A 21,025-nucleotide genomic window follows, 5' to 3' on the forward strand; every position below is an offset into this window, starting at 1 on the left:
ACCTTGGGCCTACCTTAGGGGTGACTAATATGTAGAAAAGGGAAGGTTTAGGGACTTGCAAGTGGGTGCACTTGCCAAGTTGACATGGCAGTCCCAGACTACACACAGGCTCTGAGCCATATTTTACAAGCTGCTTCTGTGGGTGGCACAATCAGTGCTGCAAGCCCACCAGTAGCATTTAATTTACAGGCCCTGGGCACACATTGTGCACTGTACTAGGGTCTGACAAGTAAATCAAATAACCAATCATGGAACCACTAATCCATTACATCATTTTACAACAGGGAGCACTTGCATTTTGGCACTGATTAGCAGTGGCAAAGTGCCCAAAGCATCTAGACCAACAAAAACAGATGAGGCAACAGCAAAAAGTGGAAGGGCGACTCACGCCAATGGTGCCAAGTCTAACAGATCCAAATATCATGGAAATCATTAACATCCCAATTGGCATATCCTCGCCATCAGAGATCCTAAATCACTTAAAAGTTCGTCCCTGATCGTGTTACTCCATCACCATAAGTCAGCATATCCCACATCTGACTTCCTTTGTGACACCCTAACCTCAGAGGCGAGGGGTCGCAAAGGAAGTGCCAGGAGCAGCAGAGAGCAAGCTAGAGGTCACAGCTGCGACCCCTGACTACCTCAAAATTACGTCCATGGGTTCCACCCCGCCTGATCCTACCGCCTGTGACCCTCTGGTCAAACTCTCAGGGGCAACATCTCCTTTGAGGTGTCATTTTTTATTGCTGGCACCCTTGCCTTTTTTGTTTTAGATGCGTGCTGTACAAAAACTTCTCTTGTTTAATTAACTAGATTTTTTTTTTGATAGCAAACTTTATTGCATTTAGATTTAACACAAACTTACATCGGTAGCAGAACCACACATTAGTTTGATACAGGTATACACAAGTTTTTCAGAGTAATGCTCATCAAAAGGAATAGATATACCATTGTATGAGGACGAACGTTATCTCTCACGCACTCGAACACTCACGGGGGAAGGAGATTGAACCATTTACCCCATATTCGGCCAAACATCTCAGCACAGCCTCTGGCCGCAAAAAGGGGTTCCTCTTGGGCTCCACACCAATCCACTCCCTGTTTCCAGCACCTAACAGTTGGTGGCTTGGCCTGGGACCACAAGGCGTCAATGTCCTGTTTCGCCACCGCCACCGACGTTCCCAGCAGGTGTTTATCTGCTCTAGATCCATCCAGGCCCTCCAACATCCCGAGCAGCAGGTGCAGCGGATCATGGGGAACCACCCAACCCAGGGCGCCTGTGAGCTCCCCCTCCACTTCCCTCCAGAACGATTCAATAACGGGGCACTGCCAGACCACATGAAAGAAGTCTGCAGCGGTATGAGAGAATGAACTAGATTTTAATGTTACTCTAAATATAATAAGACTCTAGGCAACATTCGGGGTATGCATGGCAACTGACACCTCTTAGTTCACAAATGGCATTGTTGTCGGGCAGGAGGAGCGGCAGTGTTTTAACTCATGCTTAAAACAAGCACTTTTAATAACTTCCTCTCAATTCAGTGCTATAATGTTGTGTAGTGAGGTGACGCGCTAAAGAAATGCACTTTTGTGAAATCTGAAGAGACATTGTCGCACATTTACATCATGTTTACTGTATGATTAACATGCCGATCATTTTCACGTCTCGCCCACTGGCTCGTATACGCTTGTCTCTTCTCCGGCTGGCTCTACCTGCTAATTAATATATTGGCTTGCGCATCTCTAACAAAGAGAGATAAATGGATACATGACAGTGAGCCCGGTAGATGGTAGAAAAATAGACTGGTGCAGACAAACAGACAAAGTCAGTCTCCATTGCTTCACGTCAGAATCATCACTTTTAATAACCTGGAAATCTGCCGGCAACTCCCGCATGCCCCAACCTCATCCCCCTCACCTATTCTTAGCAGAAGCGGCAGATTCTGAGCTGTACCCTGCTGGTGCAGAGGAGCACGGCAGAGTCTGTAGAAGCACAAGGATCCCTAGCCTCTCTGGGAGGGCACCTAAGCCTTCCGGGTGCCTTCGCACTCAGGATAAATGAATACATTTTGTTCTGTGCTTTAGTCGCCCCTCTGTGATCACTGTCTGGTAGATGAACCTCTGTGTTAATAAACACATTCAAAGAGGTGGTTGGGTACAAACAAACAACAGCCACAATACCATACGTTTGGAACGTGTAGTTAAATAATTGCTCATCGAGTACCTCATTGGCTGATCATTCCATGGCACTACCAAAACTACATTTGGACACATTTGCTCAACTGTAAAAGACTCCCTTCTATGGGTCATTTAACAACTCAGGGCTTTGGGGTTAGGTAACCTATTTTGGATGCTGTGTAAAAGAGTAAATACAAAAATTAATGCAATGAAACTAAGCAACCAGTACTGTCTAAAACACTGTGAAAACTGACATGCATTCTGGCATTTTGTTTAGTTAATGTTGATTTCCTCATAGATGCGAGTAAAGTACTCATAATATCTCAATCAAATCTGCACTCTTTTAACTAATAGCACCAGGCGACCTTTGACAACTAGGCAATTAATACATTTTCATGTACCCCCGAAGCCCCCCTGCCCCTGCCTCGTTGGCAAACTTCATTGCCTCCCAGTGTTTTGGCGATAACCAAGACGCAGGATAGTGAGTCAAATAGTCCAGAAAATGAAAGAGAAGCCGGGATTCAGATTCACATGATCCCGATCGCGTTGGTTAGTCTGTACGCACTACTTTTATTAATGAGTTTCGCATTATTAAAAGCACCACAGTGTGCATGTGTGGCGACACTTCACCCTTGAGGTACGTGCCAAGCAATTGTTGACACAATCCACACTGCGTCTTTCTCAATATATTTATTACGAAGTGCAGGACCTTTCCAAGGGATTTTGCATTCTACATACATTCACTCCAAAAATAAAACATGTAGGTAAAAAAGAAATTTCCATTTACAACGTCAATAGCTCTAACTCACAAATGCGAGACCTAGTTGCATTGAAAATGCTTGTTATAATCTACTGGTGAGTGGAAGCCCCCACAACTGCTACGAATGCATTTGAATTTGCAAGATTGGCCCCACTCACAAAAATCTTTGTCATATTTCCAACATGATGTCACTCGGCCTTTCCCCAACCTTCCTCCAAGGAAGGGGCTATTTCAGTTGCTCTGCTGATGGCACCCTGTTTACCTCTATAACTGTTCGCTCAATAATTCAACTCCTACACGCTTACCCCTTCACCCGCTGCCGCCGTGTGTGAAGCCCATTACGTCCTGTTGGTACTCATCGTATCACAGTAGTGCCTCAACCTGATACTTGTGCTGTGCTTCATATACCTTTTTCTCATAAAAAAAGAGGGTAGCCATGCTCTGGGGGAACTTCTTTTCAAATACGCATGCCAGTGTCCTAAATGCTTGGAACCAATTATCAGTGGTCCGCTCTATTCTAGGTTTGCACCTGCCCGGCTTGTCCTCGTCCTTCTTGTCCTGCGTCGTTAAGCCTAATCCCGCTTGCCACACTTCCAATAAATAGAAAATGTCAATAAATTCCTTGGGACAAATCCTCTCCTTGATGGTCAGAGGAATGAGGCTAGCCAACCCTGTTACCTGCACAATTATAGAGGGGTCCCCAGGTGATGGCCTAATATATTTGCTGTCTGGTTTTCCAACTAGGTACGCCGGTTGCAGCCTCACTGGCCGAGGATTTTGTGGAGTCTGCGCTGCCCACCTGACTGTCCCATGGTCCTTCCGACCCTGTCTGTTTGGTGGGTTCCCCAATGGTAGCCACTGGTGGTAACCTAACTGTTGCTAATGCTATCTGCCCTGTCCATCAGCTTGTGCTGACCTCTTAAAGCTGCCCCAATATTGTTGGTTCCTTGATTGCTACCTCCTGCCGCCTTGACAGTTACGGGGGGCACATCTAGCTCCTTCTTATGAGGGGCTGTCACTACCTGTGCATGGCCCTGTGCTGTTCCTGTAGTACCTTTGGCCCCTGACCTTATCAGCACCCCCACCCAACAAACCATATGATGTAAAGTATGGGGGAGGTGTGCCTCCCATTCTTTGCAAGGACCACCATGCTGCCGCCGCGTATGGGGTGGTGGCGGCTGGAAACCTCCATTTAGCCACCCTAATGCATTGGGGCCACCATGATGGGGCCAGCCACCTTGCTCCCATGCATGGCATCTTCGATGCTGCTCAAGGGGACCCTGTGATTTCGGGGTGGCCTGCTGCACGTATTTAGTCGTGCCTACCTGCGTGCAGCAGTTAGCTATGCCCTTTGCCACCCCAGCACCATCCTGCCTTTTCACCCCTACTTCCCTCACTCTGCAGCTCTCCTGAGGCTCACCATGCCTATTCTGCTACTCGCTGTCCTCACAGGACTTCTCCCTGTTGGGCACTGACGTGCAGCCTCCAAGCACCCTCAGGCAGCTACCCTCATGAGCCTCAGGTCTTCTTCATAGCTGTTGCTGTCACTGGCCAGTGGTCCAAAAGAGGTTAAGCCCTTCCTTAGAAGTACGACGTCCTGGCTGCATGCCCGCTTCACCTTGGTTCCTACTCTTTTGAGCTGCTGCTGCTCGTTGAGTGCTTGTGACCTCTGCTCCGTGGCTGCCTGAGGCAGTTGCTGCTTCTCCCTCTCTTGACACTCACTTGTTTGCCTTGCCCAGTCTGCAGGGGTTCCAGCACCTGTTCCAGGAACCAGCCGGGTACCCGCTGTCCTGCACTTTCTCTTGCCTGCTCGATAATCCGCTGCAGTTCATTAGCAGCGGGCTGTGCCCTTTCTTGCACTGGCCCTCTGGTGATTTTTCCCGTTGCGGCACTGAGCGAAACGCCACTTACTGCTCCTTGTTGCCATCTGTTGCATCCTCCCTGAAGAGCGCAGGTTTGCAGCACATTCTCTCTGCTGCCCGCTTGCTGTGTTGACTGCAGCCATTGCTGGTCCCCCGTACACCATGTAAGAGAGTCTCAAGGAGCAGTCCAATGGCAACTGCAACACTCCTGTTATGCGATGTCCTCACCAGCTCAACATCTTCAGCAATGGTACAACACTTCAAGTGATGTTACTCTGAGGGGACTCCGCTTCCAGCTGTTTGGTGGCATGCTGGCCCCGCCCTCTCCTCTTTTATTGGCGGTTTCAAACGGTGCCGGCCAATGCCACCTTACCATTTCCACTGGCTTGCGGCTGCCAGACCCTGATGACTCCTATCACTGGTCAAGCTGCACCTCTATTGCCTGCAGTTCCTAATTTGAACACACTGTGGATCAAGCCGGCGGGGGTGGGGGGGCACAAGTTGCCAATGGAAGCACACACAAACGCACCACACTTGATCACTTTAGGTGCATACATTGAGAATTTCATGCAGCATCTGCTGCGAGCTCGTATTCTTGCTGTGTGGAAATCTACACAGTGTAAGCTGCAGCATGGGGGAATGGAGCCAGCTGTGCAGATCCATATTTTAATTTTGCCGGAGGGAATATATTTTGCCACATGGAGGAAGCAAGGGAAGAGCATATATTTTACAAATGATTCGCTCAAATCTGATGGTACACATACTACTAAAACTGAACTTGGACAAAACGGAGGTGGTCATGGTCAAAAACAAACTGCATGGCGAGAGTCCCTCCTTTTGGCCTCCAGAGCTAGGATCCCTTCCTATTCTCAAAAAAGCAGTCAAGATTCTTGGCATACTTGTCGATGTATACCTCCCAATGAACGCTCAGATTGCAGCAGTGGCTTCTACCAGCCTGCCAAATAAAAAAAATCAGGACTTGTTCTCTAGTGAGGCCACCATCCAGATTGCACTTGCACCAGTGATGTCCCGTCTTGACTATGCCAATGCTCTTTGCCTTGGTCTCCCTAAGGATCTGATCCAGAGACTGCAGCTTGTTCACACCACGAAGCCAGAGTGGTCTACCAACAACCGAGATAATGTCACACTCAACCCATGTGAAAGAAACTGCACTGGCTTCCTTTCATACAAAGAACCCTGTGTAAAACCGCCCAGAGTAAAAGCTCCAACTTTTTGTCTTCCAGAATACGGAACTACATCCCTAGGCATAATCTCAGATCAGCACAACTCAATCTCTTCAAGGTTCCCAAATTCAATAGGAAAAGGTTGGGTGGAACCAGGTTTGCTGTGTTGGCTTGGCTCCTGGTGTTTCGCACTCTCTCCCGGACAGCATAGGAGCAGCAACCTCTTACGAGCAATTCAGAACCCTGCTAAAAACAAACCCGCGACTTATCGCATCTCTGGTCTGCTGCTAGTGCTTTCAGCGCCATGAAACCTTTCCGTGAAAGAGCACTTTAGAAGTGCCTTATAATATAACACTACGTGGAGCGGTGCACATGCTGTGTGTCTCAGACCTGGTACCCACACTGAGCCTGGAGTCGGACACACACACAGACACATACACACAAACTGCATGTCCCAGTCCGAGAGGAGCACACATGGCTGGAGAAGGCCATGGAGGTGTACTCACTATGGCTGCCGGTCGTGGGAAAGCATGAAGTGTGGCTAAAGGAGTAGAGGGGGCTCAGACTCTGCTAAAAGCAGATCAGCTGACGGTTTAAACATTGTGGATCCCAGCCCCGGGGGCGGGCGGTAGGGAGGTGCACCCTGTGCTAAAGACAGAGGAACCATGAAGTCCGAAATTGTAAATCCCTATTATGAGGGGTGCAAGCATTGTGCTTCTAGTTAAGGAAAGGACCAGTGAGGTGCACACTTTATGCTGAATCCTTGGAGCTTCTCTCCTCAGCCCTTGAGCTGGAGAAGCAGAATGTGCTTTCTGTGATTTACCCTCAGCTTGTGCGATGGATTTCAGAGCTCACCGGCTTGTCATAAACTGGAGCAGTAATGCTGACAGGGCGGAAAGGTGCAGAACAATACCATGGAGGGGCGATGGCGAGGCATAGGAGGGGCACAGAGGAGGAGAGCAGGGAAATGAAGTGGGATTGTGGAAAGAGAGGATGGGAGAACAAAAAAAAATGATAAACAAACGGTAGGGGGGGGGCAGCAAAGGGTAGGTGCAAGGGACAGAAGGGAAATGAAAGGCTTGGGAGGCGTGAAGAGAGCATGAAAGAGACAAAGAGAGATACATGCGGGTAGGAGAGGGGGGAAGAAAGGGAAGGGTGGAAAAGAAAGGAGAAGCTATAAGATAGGCAAAGGAAAGAGACATGGGGAATGATAAAGTAGGAGCAAAGAAGGACAAGAGGTGGTTCTGTGAGATCTGAAATGGAAGAGGCAAAGGGCCAGATGTACGACCCTTTATTGCGGCCGCAAACAGGAGATCCTCCCGTTTGCGACCGCAAAAAAGGGTTATGGAATGTACAAATGCTATTCTGTGAGTCACTGACTCGCAAAATAGCATTTGCGACTCTCGCTATTAGCGAGTCGCCATGTACAAGTGTTTTGCATCCGCATTTGGGGCCGCAAAACCCTCTCAGTTTACCACCTACTTCAAGTAAGTGGTAAACCACTTGCAAAGGTTGAGGAGTAAGGTGGGAAAGAGGGTGGGGAAGACAGGAACAGGGATATGAATGTCTAACAAAATTTATGAACATAGAAATAAGAAGGTAAACAAAACATGCAAGGAAAGGAGATGGGTCACACCTCTCCTCCATTTATCTTCTCTGATTTGCATTATGATTTATTCCTTTGAGTCACCATTCTTATAGTCCCACTCAGCACCATTTTCCTTATATCTCTTTCTCAATCCCCTTCCCTGATCTTATATCCTCTGGCCCTCTCATTCTCCTTAAGCCCTCAACACCTATCCACTATAAGGTGAATGGAGTAGGGCAGCGGTTCTCAACCTTTTGACTCTTGTGGACCCCCACTAAATCATTATGTGATGTGACTTCGAAGCGTGGCTAGGTTTAAACCTTGCGCAAAACCAATAATCTAGTCAAGGTACAGACAAATATCTGGAAAGTGCTCCAGGGAACAGAAAGGAAACGGCCACCTACGTCCCAATAATCCTCCGTTACTGCAGGTACACAGAGGATAAACACAAAACAGAATATCGTTCCCGAGCAAAAAGCAAATAAGCAATCAAACATGTATCATTGGAGCATCAGTCCAATGAGATTTCAGTCTAATATATTATCAAAAGATATTCTTCTTTATTTTCTCATTTCTCTTGATCATAACTGTAGGTGTATTACACATTGATTCATGGTAACAGATTGGCGTAGATGTTATAACCAAGTTGTAGCCTGTAGCCAACACGTGTTTCGTCTTGGGTTAATCGCCCAGCGACTTCCTCAGGGCAGGGACAACTTTTTGGAAAACCAATTCGCCACACCTCAGGTAAGACCTGTATGTGGTCCCATACAGTATGGGTCTAAATAAAACTGGTATTCGTCATGGATCAAAAGTACAAATATGTGCAAATATCTCGATCAGACTATAATTCCAGTCAAGGCGTTTGTAGAATTTTTTTTTATATATCAAAAATCGGAGAGTGCTCCCGTCGCCATCATAACTTCGTTTGTAAATCATTATGTGATCCAGGACCCACACTGAGTCATTATTGGAAGATGTGGACCTCCGAGCTAAACAATTTCTATAACTTGAACTTCAAAACAATACACATAAATACAAAAACAAGTATACGCCAAACACATGCTCAGATTTTGAAATGTTTTGTTTAATTCTCAATAAAATATAGAATTTTTTTTCACATTTTCAATTTTCCTTCTTTATTTGTGTATAGTTTACTAATTTTAATGTATTCATTTGCCAACACAGTCGCGGACCCCCTGAGTAGGCCTTGTGGACCCCCAGGGGATCTTGGACCAAAGGTTAAGAACCACTTAAGAAGTAGAACCACTGTCAATCAATAGTTCTCCTCTGCAGCCAAAACTTCAGCTCTCTAGTGTCATTTAGGGTATGGGTAACTGCCAAGTTGCCAACCGTGAAGCAAACGACCTACAGCTGCAAACGACCCGCTTGCCAAAATGCTGCCAGCTAATGAGCATCAAAAGGTCCACCCTATTTATGGTGGAGCTTTCAATGCTGTTTTTTAGGTCTCGGCTCTAGACAGCTCATGCGCTGTCTCGAAAGAGACATACTTTATATACTTTGTAGGCTTTCCATTTGCTGGCTCCATCGTCACTCTTCTATTCTTTCTCCCCATTTGTCTATGGCATGCATGCGTCATGCATCTTCCTGTGTGTAGCTCTACCTGAGCGCATGAACCATTTACTACTATCCATCCACTGCTCCCATTTAATGACCATTTTAGAAACGTCTTTTTTCTTTGTTTAAGAGACCTCGTCAGAAGTGCTCGTGTTTTCACTTGCTCTGAGTGCTGCTGTAAACAGGGCTGTTAATCATGTTCTTATCTCATCACATTTGCTGAGCATTCAATGACTGAGATAAAATATCAAATGCTGTTTTCATAGGTGCCTGTTCCATGCCTCATACCCCTCCCTCATCGCTGCTTGCCCCCTCCGTCCATCATTCTCGTGACCCAGCACGTGCGGTGCTGCCAAGAGGCAATGTAAGCTTTAGAGTTGGACTGCTTGCCATCCTCGCGTCTACTCATGCTGTGGGCTTGCCTGGCGCAAACACGTAGACCAGTCTTGCTGTTTTTGGTAGGACATTACAGCTCGTTACACGAGCACCCAATTACATCACACAAGTTCAGATTAATTTTTTAGGCACAGGGTGATTAACTGATTTGCCAATAATCCGTCTGCTCTGGCGTTAGTTCACAACTCCTTTGTGACCCGGCCACTGTGAACTTGGTGAATTGGTTCTCTGATGGCACACTGAATTTCCACAGGACGGGCTTAGTCTGACCAGATTCCTTCCTGCAGCAGGTTCCGTAGCGTAGTTTACCACCGCCAGTCACCTGGGCCGTGCATTCTTGTGTGGCACGTCACTTCCTGAAGTGCTTTGGCTTCTCCTCCTGTCACTGTGTCCGAGGACCTCAGTTGTTCATACTGGCTGAGCCAGTGGTTGTTAATTGCTGCCTTTACAGAGTGCATCTTCTATGCGCAGGGCTCAACCTCCTGAGCTGACTACTGGACAATCTGGTCTCTACTCTTCTAACCTCAGATCCTGCTTCTCTGCCACCACAAATGCAGTAAAAGACTAACCTTAATGTGGGGAGGGCTTCAGGCTCCACACCACATCTCCCTTCCTCCAAACAACATGAGATTTAGCATTGCTGGTATCATTAAAGGCCTCTCGGAGGCAGGGCTGGCGTAGGCATGGGCAGTGTGGGCAGCTGCCCAGGGCTCCGCGACCTAATAACTGTGACCTAATAACGAGTTCATCATCCTTTTAAAAATGTGCCATTGTACGAGTTCCAGGTGGGCAGACCCTCCCTTGGGGTTTGAAGCCATGGTACAGTTTGCAAGGCCCAAGGCGGGCCCCCCTCACCTGGGCCCTGCTGCAATGGGCTGAAAGGGTAATATGACTTCGGCATCCCTTTCAGCTGCCGCAGACTGGCAGGGCTGGGTTTCTGGCCATCCTTTGCTGGCACCTCTTTCTCTTTTCCTTATCGCTGCATCTGCATGATAAAAGCGGTTAGGCATACATATGCTTGAACTGGTGTGAGGTGACCCTGGCCCTGCATGAATGTAAAGCAGAGCATCCTGCAGGGATCACAACACAAAAACAAAATGACCTCACATCGCGTTGGGCGCTGCTCACGTCCAATGGAGGGATAGGGAGAAGAGCAGAAAATGGAGAAAGAGGTTATTTTTCTTTTTTTAACAATTCTGTTTTATTGTTTTTTTTCCAAACAAGCATGTGCATTTAAAAATAACATAAACAGTTAAACACTTAGTAGTAACTCCAGTTGAGTATAAGCGCTTGGTGCTTTTTACTTTCATGTAATTTACGTGAAACGAAGGAAGAATGAACAATTGGGTCTTTAAAAGATTAGTGGAGATGATAACATTGAGTTGGGGGAAGGTGGGAGGGCTGACTCCACATCCATCCTTACCACCCAGAGGGAAGTGCAACACACCCTCCAAGATACACCCAAGTTATATAACCCCTCAGGCCACTCACCATTACTTGTTTTATACATCTGAAAAGGTTGCACTACTCCCCGGCCTCATTTCTGTTCACATCTGAAATCCCCGATTCCCATGTCCTTGTGTACATCTAAGGAGGATAGGTGCTTTGCTTTTAATAGAAGTATTGAGGGAGAGCGCATCTAAAAGGGGTAAGATAAATGAAAGAAGGTAAGAGGTGGGGGAGATGATAGAGTACAGCAGAGAAGGCAGAGCTGAACATAAGGGGCAAAACAACTATATAGAATAAGACGCTTAAGGAAAGGGAGATGGGAAAGGAGTGATGTGTATGTAATGGCAGAATCAATAGGAGAAGGGAAGATATTTGGTCAGGTAAAAGGAATAGCATGCATAAGAGAAATGTAAGATGTTTTGGGAGAGTGGGAGGGTGGGAGGCGAGAGAATAATGTAAAGTAACACAAGAGCAGTGGTGTAACACAAAACGATGGAGTCCCGCTCTGCAGAATGTGACAATGGGGCCCTGAGACTCCCACATCTCACAGATATTCATTTGGCCCTTGGCTGAATGGGAGACCCCTGGTGGGTTGGGGCCCCCTTAAGTGTTGTGGGCCCATCTGTACTGCAGGGGCTGTACTGTATCCTGGCACAAGAGGTGAAGAAAGGTAAGAGGCTGGTGAATAGCAGCACATGCTATGGAAAGCAGAAGCTACAGGGGCAGAAACAGCGAATGGAGGGTAGCGTGAGAGAGATAAAACATGAAGAGTAGAGTATGGAAGGGAGAGGTGGACATAAACGGGACAGAACCAGTGAACAAAGTTGAGGCTGGAGTGAAAGATGAAAGGTTAAAGGCAGTGCTTGGATAGGAGAGGTAGATATAAGAGAGATGGACCATCAGGAGAACGTAAGTGTCATGGAGAGGGAATGGTGAGTGTTGGATGTAAGAGGGTAGGACAACTAAGAGCAGGTAAGATGCTGGGGGAGAAAGGCACTGGAGGGGTATATTATAGAGAGGTAGAACTAGTGAGACAGTAGTAGAGATAATGTGAAGTGTAGAGTATGGAAGGGAGATGCAGATGTAAGCGTGGAAGAAACAGTGAGAAAATGTAAGAGGCAGGGAGTTCAAAGATTAGGGGTGGGTGATAAGGAGATAGTCCAGCAAAAAAGCATTAGGAGGGTGGAGGAAAAAATGAGAGGTGAAGGGCAGTACATGGATGGGGCATGTAGATGTAAGAGAGACTGAACAATTAAGAAAACTTACACAGAGTAGGGAGAGGGAATGGTGAGAGGTCATGTAGAATGCCAGAATCAGTGAGAAAAAAATAGAGGCAGGGGGAGAGATGAGGCAGACAACATAGAGGAGAAAGGTGGATATAAGAGGGACTTAACAAGAAAGAGACGAGATGAAGCTGGGGATAGCAGATAGATTGATTTAAGAGGGGTAAAATCCACAAAATAAGGTTTGACGAAGATATGAGAATAAGAGTAGAGCATGAATGGAAATAGGTGGTGTAAGAGGCGCCAAATCAGTGCAAAAAGATTAGAGTATTCAGAAGGATTAAAATGGAGAGAAGATGTAAATGGGATAGAACCAGTGAAAAAAGTTATAAGGCTGGGGAGAGATGAGCAGTGAAGGTAGTGCATGGATAATAGTCATGGCTATAAGCGAAACAGAACCATCGAGAGAACATAAGCAGAGTGGCAAGAGAGTTAAGAGAGAGAAGTGGATGGAAGAGGGAAGAACCACCAGAAGATAGTAAGAGGTTGGATGAAGAGCGAGAGAGGAGGAGAAGGTGGATGTTAGATGTGCAGAACCCGCAAGAGAAAGTTAAAGGCTTTGTGAGAGATTAGAGATGAAGAGTAGATCAGGGCAGTGGAGTTCGATGTAAGATGGGCCTAATATGCAAGAGGAGAGAGGGAAGGAGGAAGGGGAGAGGTGTATGTAATGGGGCAGGAGCAGCAAGAGAAGATAAAAGGAAAGGGGTGAAGGAAAATGCATTGCTGGATTTAGAAGGGCATAACTAGCAGAGAAGATAAAGATTGGATGGAGAGTTGAGAGGTGAAGAGTAGAGCAGGGAAGAGAGATGTGTATGTAAGAGGGGCATAATCAGCAAAAGAATATGAGAAGCAGGGTGTAAAGATGACAGGTAAAGAGTAGAGCATGGAGGGATGACGGCAAAGATGGATGTAAGAGTGGCAGAACCAGAAAGAAAAGGTAAGAGGCTTGGGGATTATGGAAAAATTAGATGTTAAAAGAAGAGGATGCAGAGCAAAGTGGATGTAAGAGGGAAGGAACCCGCAAGAGTAGAGAGAAGGCTGTTCAAGAGGTGAGGTAACAAGTAAAGCACAGAGGAGAGAGGTGGATTATGTGGGCAGAGTCAGCAAAAAAACATGAGCGGCTGGAGGAGAGGTAAAAGTGTCTTTGAACTTACATGTGCTGCCAAGTACATTGAGCCTTCTGCCAAAGTTTGCAATTACCTGTCTCTTTATTTTCCAAGTAGAAATTTGGCTTAGATTTGCAATATGTGTCATCTTTCACAAAGGTTTGTGATCTCAAACCATCCTCGACATGTCTACGGAATTACAGCCTGCTCTCTGAGTACTCTTACTACTCTTGATCTTTCTATTAAATCTAGCTCCCAGTTGGGACCCCTTCCTGCCCATTTCATGAATGGAAATCTAATGTTCATAGCCCCTGCCCTGACCTGCATTTGCAATATTGCCCTTGCCTCATCATTGGTCCCTACCAATGTAAAAAAGAACAAAAAAACAACAAAAAATCTGTGGGGCATATGAACAAGGGCCGGCGATAAATATCGCAAAGCGCGCTTAGCACTTACATATTTATCGCCGGATATCTCTGGAATTTATCGCCCGGTTAGCGCGTTATCAACAACACGCATTGCTGAGGCGATAAAAATTCCAGAGATAGTGTGGATATCGCCGTTTTCCATGGTGGAAAACGGGGATATCCTAGGTGATAGGGCCTGTGGTCTTAGCCACAGAATCCACCCCCCATGTTAAGTATGCCTTAGTCAGGAATTTAACGGACGTTAAATTCCTGCGTTAAGGCATACTTAACGCAATTTAAATAATCTCTACTCTTCCTTGTTAATATCGCGAAGCTGCCTTCGCAATATTTTCCCTGGTTGGTTTCAAAGCCACGCCTACTTTGCATCTCATTAGCGATGCAAAGTTAGACGTGCTGGAAACGGGCGCTAAATCAGCAAAACACGCGATAGCGTGTCTTCGCTGATAGGGCGATAAAATTATCGCCGCTTTTCGGCTGAAAACGGCCGCAAAAGTGGCGATAATTTTATAGCGCCGCCTTGTTAATATGCCCCTGTGTTTGTTCCTCTGCTCAAAAATCCTTCAGCAGGCTCTAAGCTTCCCAGCATCTTCTAAAGATCTCTTTGCTGACTTTTCCTTTAAAATCCTTGAAAAATAAGTCAACTGACAAATTTCTATCATAGAAAATAATTTACTTATTGATCCCTTGGCAGTTGAATTCTGACCTCTCCATGACTTGGGAGTAGCATTTCTTACTGTGTCAAACAGTTTGCGCCTGATTCTTGATCAGGAAGGCAGAGCAGTCTTGATATTACTAAATTATAGTGTCACGCTTGTCAGTTTCCCATCCAGTGCTTTTGAATCAACTGGAACAACCTAGAATTCAAGGCATTCCCCTGGCGTGGCTTTAACTCAATCCTGTCTGAGAGATCCCCCATGCCATTTTGGTTATGTACTAAATCTCTGACTTATAGAACTCCTTTGACCTCTGCTTTTTATTCTTCATCTTACCCGGTTAGCCTTAGTCATTCAATCCTTTGTTTTTTTGCTGATGTTCTATGCATATTGATACCCAAATCATCATTTCATTCAATGACAATCTGGTCTCTAACCAAGAAAATGTTTTCGACTTGCATGCAATCAGTTGCTTTCTGGATAAAGACAACTTCATTAAAAGTTTGTAGTGAAACATCAGGCATCCGCATATTTAAGGGGCCTGGTACCATATACACTTCTCTTTGGTGGCGTGTGGAGCTGGGCCAATTAACCACCATGGATGCATCAACAAAAGAATCTTTGATTCATGTTTCAACATCTTCTTTCCTTGTCTGGACAAACAGTGTGTTATCTACTTCAACTACATCCATATACAACACAAAATGCTCGTTTTCACCCCTGTCACTTCCGCAAGACTGTTGTACAGTCAATTTTCTTCTCACAACCAGATTACCCACGTCTTCACTGCCTTGAACTTCCCATCTTTTGCATTTGGTACACTTCAGATCATTGAGAACAGTAATAGGATTCTCATCTGAGGATGCCGTAGATGCTGTAGCATTTCTTTTCATCTTTCTGCTGGTCCCAGCTACCAAACAATCTATCCATTTGCCATTGTGGAGTGCATAAAAGGGCCCGCTCATTCTTCAGCACTATATTATTGCTTCGGTTTATACCACAAGCCTACGTTCTGTTACAGCCATGCACCTGTGCCATCCTATAATTAAAAGGGAAACATATTGGAAGTAGATCATTCTCCTTTCTAGCTGCACAAGACAGGAAATGTCTCAGTCTTGAGCTATGGTGCATCTTAAATCTTCTGGAAAAAGGGGGGCGCTAGAGAGCGCCAAGCAAGATGGCCGCACTTGTGTGAGGCTCTTGCGGTTCGGGCCCGGATCCGTCCAATATCCTGGTCATCTAGACATGCTGCAGCCGGTAACGATCAGAAAGGTGCATCGGACTGTGAAAGAAGTGAAAACTCCCTGAAAAAGCAGTAGTACCGGCCTGCTTCTCTTTGGAAATCGCGGGCGATCCCTGGCGCCTGGCGTGCACAACATGGCGGCGGTGGCGGCTTGAGCCTGGGGGAGTGCCGGGCACACTATATCGGCGGAGTTGACCTGTCCATATTTGAAGACACGGAGATTCCTGGGTGGGATCGGCGCTCACTTACGTCAGGAAAGAGTCTCGATCTAAATGCTGCTGGGTGCGGAGAGGTACTTGGGCTGCCTGCCCCCTGGTCGCGAGGATACGGGTCTGACGGAGGACAGGTGCGAACTGCCGGGCCGCCGGAGATAGCGAGGGCCACAGTGAGAGGAGCCGCGGACCCGTGGGACTACCCGGTGAGAAGACCTACATGCACTAGACGGTCTCTGCGAAACGTGGCCCGACCTGAGCGTCTGACTTGCCGGGCGCTGGGAGCCAGACGAAGTAATCTGCCTGAGCGCGGCTCGGGCCGTGGGGTCGTAGAGCGCGAGAGCGCCCTGTGTCATGGGCGGTTTCCGGTGCTGAGGGCGGCGAGGAGCGAACCGCCGGTCAAGGCTGCACTGGATTTGGAGCTGAGGTGAGGAGCGCGGGGTGGCGGGACTCCCCTCTCTCCCCCCCTGCAGCGGACACAGTGAGGCTATAGCGAGAGCGAAGGCCTGAGCAGGGGTCCAAGCTGAGGACGGTCTCTGTGCTCCTAACTGTGCGGTGCGCCTGAGCAGTCAATCCCCCACACCCTCATTGGCAACAGCATTGAGACCAGGGCAGGAAGCATTTGAGGGGGGGGAGGCTGGGGCGAGCTGAGCTCTGGGGGGAGGACCGTCTACTGGAGACTTTTAAGGACACTAATTCTGTGGCCGTGAGCGATTCCGGAAACCGGGGGAGGCTACCAAGTGGTGGACGCAAGCATAAATCTCAGCACTGTGGAGACCATCGGGCGACCCAACGGGTCCCTGCTGCAAAGGTCCATATACTGTGATTCCTGGCCCGCCCCGTCCTTGGAGAGCCTGGGGGGCTGGCGTTGGGTGGGAGAAGAGGCGTTCGGGGACCTGGTGCTGAAGCTGGCACGCTGACTATGGCCGGTGCAGCTGGGGGCCGGCCCTCTGATCTCCTTCACACGCAGCGGGTGCCGGAGGTTTGGCTATTGCCTAGGAGACACGCTGTGACCTCGAGAAGGATGGGGAAACCAGACGGGCGCCAGCCTAAACTCAATTTTGATGCACGCAAAAATACCCAATCCCAAATGGATCCGGAAGAAGACCGAGTGGAAGCTCCGGCACCCTCAAACGCATATTTGAAGGACCTAATACTGGCTGTGCAGTCCAGCCTGACCTCCATTGAATCCAAGATGGACTCCATGGCTGCGCGGCTGGATGGTGTAACGCATAGAGTAGACAAGCATGAGGAGAGGCTGAATGAGACGGAACGGAGGATATAGGATCTGAAGGACACCTCTACTGCGACAACGTCCCGCACGCTGGAAATGGAGAGGGCTCTGAGAGCGGTTGGGGCCAAGAACGAAGATTTAGAATCCCGCTCTCGAAGAAACAACCTCTGCATCTTAGGGATACCAGAATCAACAGCTACCGGCAGGATGGAGGAAGCCTTCTTATTGCGCTCTTTGGGAGAGACGTTTTTTCGCCAGTATTGGTGGTCGAGCGGGCTCACTGTGCGCTGGCTGCTCGCCCGGTGCCTGGAGCCGCGCCGCGTCCGATAATCGCCCGGGTGCCCAATTACCGGGATCAGGATACAGCCCTCCGCTTATCTAGGGAGCGGGGACAGCTCTGCCACGAGGGACTGGAGATTTCTTTGTATCCCAACTTCACTCTTGCCATGCAAGAGCAGAGACGAAAGTTCCTCCCTGTGAAGAAGAAATTACAGCAGCTCAACATTCCGTACGCAATGCTCTTTCCAGCCCGACTCAAAGTGTCCTATCAAAGTAAGCAGCACTTCTTCAATACCCCACAACTTGCGCAGGACTTCCTTAAATCCTTGCCGAAGTCGGCGATGGGTCGTTCCTCCACGCCCCCCCGCCCAGGCGGAAGGGGAAACACTTGAATGTGCTTTTCACATAGCGATCCTGCCACACGGCCACTGAAATAGAGGCTTTGCTCGAATAGGGGTTTCTGGACACCGTTGTGTGGCGGGGGGACCGGAATGAGGAAGGTGAATCTTCCCCCCGGGAGACCGGACCGCCAACCTCAGTGCACAAGAGATTAGACACTCCTACAGAGACCCTGGTGCTTCTGGTGCGCTTTGACGGTGGGAGGGTTGCCCCCTCACCCCCTGACTGACGGAAGCAGTGCTGACTACTACACCCTGTCCTTAAGCTGCTGTGTTGGAGGTTGTCTGCGAGCTTGCAGGATGCACTGGGAATCGCAACGAGATGACCTTGCATTTGATCGCCCAAACACCCTCACTATGGCGAGGAAGACCCCTGGACGCCCTCTGGACTCCACCTCACAGGTGAACCTTTGTCAGTATGGTTGTTGTTGCTTCATTGCAAGTTTTGTTTCAGGCTGAGTCATTCTCCCCTGTTGGGACCATGGCATGGGGGGAATGGCGGGAGGGGGGGAGGGAAGACTACCACAGCAGGATTGGGCTGCTGATGTGGGAGGGGGGTGGGAATGTTGTGTTTAAATATGCGAGAAACAAACAAATGTGTGACACGGTACATGTCTTTGCCTTGATTGCCATTTTAATGCCTAGCGATTTCTACTAGTTTGCGGCAGTCCGCCGCTTAAATAAGTGTTACCCCAAACGCTGCCATGGCTGAACATTCTAGACCCACCGCATTTTGCTTCCTCACTTGGAATGTACGAGGACTGGGGGAACTTCGCAAGCGCAGACACATATTATCTTACCTAGACTGCCATGACGTACACTGTGCGATGCTGCAAGAAACGCACTTTAATCCCGCCACCCCTTCCACATTTGCCACTCGATGGGCCAGATATACATGTTTTTCCTCCTATTTATCCTATGCTCGAGGCACATGTATCCTAGTGAGAAAGTCCCTTCCATATACCCCAATAGGGTCCACCACGGACAAGCAGGGCCGATACTCCATTCTCTGGGGGAAAATTGCCACCTACTCCTTTACATTTGTTTCTTGTTATGGGCCAAACTCGTACGACCCGGAATTTTTCCGCGTGCTCTGGGGCAAAATCCTAGAGATCGGTTCTACACACCTATTATGGGGGGGGGGACTTCAATGTCACAGTTAATCCCACACAGGACCGGTCACACCCGCAACCACATCCCTACTCCCAGTCACAGGCCACCCTAAAGATGATAATGGCCGACTATGAGCTGATTGATGCATGGCGTCATAAACACCCATCACGACGGAAGGGCACTTGTTACACTACGGCCCGGGCTTCCTGGTCCAGAATTGATGCTTGGCTCATTACCAAGGGTTTAGCCCACTGGGTGACACACACCTCCCATCTTCCTCGGACATACTCGGACCATTCTCCAGTACTGGTTGCTATAGCCCCCCTGCACATGGCCTCTCCGTTTCTACTGTGGCGCTTCAATTCCCTCTCTTTATTAGACCCAGTCTTCAAGCAGGAACTCGAGCAGGAGATCACAGGATTTTTTCCCTCGTAATGAGGAGTCGGTGGCACAATACTCCACTGTGTGGGAAGATTTCAAAGTGACCATACGTGGCTTATGTATTGCAAAGAGTGGGGGAGTATTGAGAGACATCCGATCTACTCTGCGTAGATTGGAGACGGAACTTAAAAACATTGAGGAGGAGTTGCAAAATAGCCCCACACCGGAATTGCAAGCTAGAATGCGCAGTGTGCTTAATGACTACCACGAGACAGCGGAAAACGAATGCAAATACAAAGGGAAATATTTTAGGGCGCGACAATACGGGGAGGGGGTTAGACCTGGAAAAACGCTAGCGTCCTTAATTCGACATCCGCAATTTGCAAACATTGTTCTTGAAGTGGAGGACGAGGACGGTCAAAGACATAGTAATACGACTGAGATAGTGGAGACATTCCGTAGGTTCTATAGAGGTCTTTATAGGATGCATAGAGATCAGCCAATAGACTTCTCCCCCTTTTTTGAGGATACGGCGATCGCCTGCTTGGGGGATGGGCAGAGGGAATTTCTTTTGAGACATCAAGAGGATGAAGAAATTATATCGGCTATAATGCAATTGCAATCCGGAAAAGCGCCGGGTCCGGATGACCTACCGGCCGAATTTCATAAAACTTTCCATCACCTACTCATTTCGGTGCTGCACCACGTATACGAGGAGGCTCGGGAGACAGGTATACTTCCTCCTTCAATGAGAGAGGCACGTATCATATCCGTACCTAAACCGGGGAAGCCCTCTACCTACTGTGATTCGTACAGGCCTCTATCCTTAATAAATGTGGACGCTAAAATTTTAGCCAAATTGATCGCTAATCGGATCAGTCCCCTTATGACAGCATTGGTGCTCCCTGATCAATCGGGCTTTGTGCCCACTAGAGGCACGTCCCATAACTTGCACACACTATTCGCGCTCCTACAAGATATAGACCCTGATCTTAACGCGGCGGCTATATTTCTTGACGTCACTAAGGTGTTTGACTCCCTGGAATGGGACTACCTCGCCTTTGTTTTACAACGTATGGGATTTCCCGCCCCCTTCCTGGCATGGATCAATTTATTATATTCCGGAGTCCGAGCTAGAGTGATGGTTAATGGAGTTCAATCGGCTCCTTTTGCGATCACACGGGGCACCCGGGAGGGATGTCCCCTGTCGCCCCTGCTTTTTGCTATCGCAATCGAGCCTTTGGTGGCTAAAGTCCGGCAACATTTCCGGGGGTTTGCGTTGATATACCCAGAGAGGCAGATTCGGATTTCCCTCTATGCTGATGTTCTGACATTATACCTGCGGGACCCGGCGGTTAGGCTTAATCCCATTCTCCGCTTGCTCATCCTTTTCGGCCAACTGTCTGGGATAACTGTGAATTGGGGGAAATCTCAAATATTCCCACTTACCGATGCCACATAGGAGTTTGCTCCGGATTTCCCTCTTACATGGTGTTTCGATACTGTCACTTATCTTGGCATTCGGGTCTCTCGATGCCGGGACGAACTGATGCACTCTAACTACGGGCGCGCACTCGATCTGATGACGGATAAGATCTCCAGATGGATCGCGATACCTCTTTCCATGGTAGCTAGAGTATCGTTGATCAAGATGGTACTATTGCCCAAACTACTCTACCTTTTTACCAACGTCCCTCATG

Source organism: Triturus cristatus, chromosome 3_1, assembly GCF_964204655.1.
Source record: "Triturus cristatus chromosome 3_1, aTriCri1.1, whole genome shotgun sequence".
Lineage (NCBI taxonomy): Eukaryota > Metazoa > Chordata > Amphibia > Caudata > Salamandridae > Triturus > Triturus cristatus.